The sequence below is a fragment of the Triticum aestivum genome, chromosome 7A, assembly GCF_018294505.1.
Source record: "Triticum aestivum cultivar Chinese Spring chromosome 7A, IWGSC CS RefSeq v2.1, whole genome shotgun sequence".
Lineage (NCBI taxonomy): Eukaryota > Viridiplantae > Streptophyta > Magnoliopsida > Poales > Poaceae > Triticum > Triticum aestivum.
In genome coordinates, this window is record NC_057812.1 from 31310201 (window position 1) to 31313018 (window position 2818).

Consider the following 2818-nt stretch of genomic DNA (forward strand, 5'->3'; position numbering starts at 1 on the left):
AATCAAGGAAGTAATAAATGTGCATATGTATACCTATAAAATTTATGAGTCAATTACACCGATGGTGCTAGAACTTGGCGTAAATGGTCACTTTGGTGCTAGAAGTTGCAGTGTACATTGAAGTGGTGTAAAAACATGGCTTGGATGTACAAATACAGTGCATATCCCGTTTTGTATACATAATCTGTGCTGACCAAGTGCGTGAGGTCCGTTGTCAGCCCGTGAACCAGGCAGAATGTTTTTTTTCGAAAATCCCCTCAAAAAATATATTTTGACAAAAAAGACCATATGGACATGCCATTTTTCCTCTCTATGTCCAGTGGGTCCCGCCTGTCATCTCTACTACTATTAAACAAGCAAACATATTCATCCCTAAATGTACCCAGCCTAATTTACACATAACACTCTCAATCAATTATAGCCTCACGATCCGAATCATTTGATTATATCTAGCCGTCCATATACACTAATCATCAGCCAAAAGTGCGTTTAGCGATTTGAGAGAGCGGACGAAAACTCTGCCGTATCGGTACGATCCACAGCCGCGGCCCCAACAATCACGCATGAAAAAAGGAAGTAGATCCAATCGAATCCTCTCACCCTCAACGGAGCGCTGCACCTCCGGCTTGTGGCGTCAGCCTTCTCTCCCTCCTCGCCAGATTTCGTCTTCGCCATCAAGAGGTGTTAAGGGAGGCGCCCGCGACGCGACGACGGCGGGGAGAAGCGGCGCATTGGCGGACAGCCGGACAGCAGCGCATGTGCAGCACATAGCAGCGGCGGCTGTAAGGCCACGGCGGACGAGCAGGTGGTGCGGCTGAGGGCGGGAGAAGAGAGGCCGGGCTGCGCCGGAGGCGGAGCTCGGCCGCGAGCGTGGCACGCAGAGGGCAGTGCCGCGCGAGCGCCCTGCAGCCGCATCACCGAGCGGCAACCTCGCCGCCACACTACTGCACGAGGACAGCGCCACCGCATCGCCGAGCCACAACCCGGCCGTTCCCGGCCGGAGGTCGCCGACGCCTTTCCCAACTTTTGGGTTGGCACCCTGATCGGACGCCTCCCTTTTGGTTAACATGTTTCTATGAAATTGAACATTTCAGTAACATTCTGTTGTGTGTTCACAACTTCACATTAATTCAGAAATTGTATGTATGAGTCGACTGCATCCGATGTTGTGCTCCTCCTGTTCCCTTGAAAGGATTGCTGGATGGAAAGATGTTTTTGCTTTCAGGATTTCTGGTGTGTGTACGACCCTCTAAGTAACTCTTTTTCATCTCATGCAGCAGCAGAGGCTTAGAGGAAGGCGCTGCAGCGTGGATGCACATGGGATGCTGCAGGTTAAAGTCCTTTTAGTTTGTTGATAATTTGTCAGACGTAGATTGTAAGTTATATAGCAGAAATAGATTTTAATTTGTGTATGGTGTGGATTCCAAAAACTAATCTGCTTGTACTGAATTAATGTCTTGTACATAAATTTGCATGATGAATCTTTTTGCAAGATACATGTGCCAAAGAGGAGGAGAGTATGAAAGGATAAAGGAGTCAGGAAGGACCGAAGGAGAAATCATATGTGAGCTTAATTAATGCTTCCTAATCAGTATGCTTTTCATATTGCCGTTTATTGAACTAATATAGTTTGCTTTTGATTAAGGATCTTGACAAGGCACCTAGCTGTTTTTTATTTTCTGTAGCTTTTGTTGATCTTCTCCTTGTTTGGATTAAATTTCTCATCGATTTCCTATCCTTTGCAGGAACATGAACCTGATGATGACCCATAGTTGGATGTATGTGAGAGGTACAGGTGTTAGCTCATAAGCATATCATAATACAACATGACGTGTATAATTATTCAGTTGTTCTTTTTATCCATGCCTCAGTCAGACCAAATTAAATGACAAACTGCAATTATACGAAGACCCATTACATACACGACCAGCCCACCTGTCATCGCGAGACAAGTTAAAAGTGAAGCAACTAAATGTTTGGGTCGAATGTTGTTACTATTGGTTTCTTCAAGGGTAGTAACTTTTACCCAACATATGTCATTTTTTAGGTTAATTGACTAGCCCCTCTTTTTATAATGGTCCAGTCAATTAAGAGAAAAGGGGAAAGGAAAATGTATGACGACACAAGGGCTATAAATTACAGAGTGAATTACATAGCCTGCAACATTTGCATCCCTGGCCCTATTTATGATCCTACAAGGGCTATCTCTATGAGCTGAACAATTACAGCAGAGGACACACTCAAATTCAGAGTTTAGAGCTTGATGAGCAATGTTGTGAGAACTTGTTGATGATCTGCCTATTTTCCGTGAAATTTGGACGTGTTGGATGGTCCATGTGAGGTTCTCCAAGATTTTTTTTCCTCATTTTTCTGTTCTGGTAGTATGATGGATTTTGATTAGATAAGAACCTGCAGTTTCTTTGTAAGTTGGGATTAAGAGTTCCATATATATGCGCCAAGAGAGTATGTAGGGAAATCATGATATGACCTTGCTTGAGTTGGTATTTTCTTGTGCATTTCAATACCTACTATTAATTATATTGTTTTTCCTTCCTCACGATCCACAAATTGTCAAGCACACATGCTACAACCATCAACTTCTGGGATATTAACTATCTAACTTGGCAATGTTCACAAAATGGTTTCCATCATCTATGCGATTCTGTTTCCATTATAGCTGTTTGTTTCTCCAATGACTATGTCTACTGTTACGCACGATAAAAAATCTATTCAGGCTATGTCACTGCATCCAAAAGACTTGGTACCCACGAGTTCGTTTTCCTATTATGTACATTGCTGGAAGCCTGGAACCTTTAAA

At 43.4% G+C, this 2818-nt stretch overlaps 1 long non-coding RNA gene across 2 annotated transcripts; it reads left to right on the plus strand.

Moving 5' to 3' along the window:
• The first annotated feature begins 498 nt into the window (after nt 1-498).
• LOC123154297 (uncharacterized) lies at nt 499-2484 on the plus strand. Of its 2 annotated transcripts, XR_006476767.1 has the most exons (3): nt 499-1331; nt 1494-1564; nt 1746-2484. It is a non-coding gene; the product is annotated as an uncharacterized lncRNA (long non-coding RNA). The 2 variants fall into 2 exon arrangements; XR_006476766.1 differs by having other exon boundaries at nt 499-1564.
• Nucleotides 2485-2818: the final 334 nt, after the last annotated feature.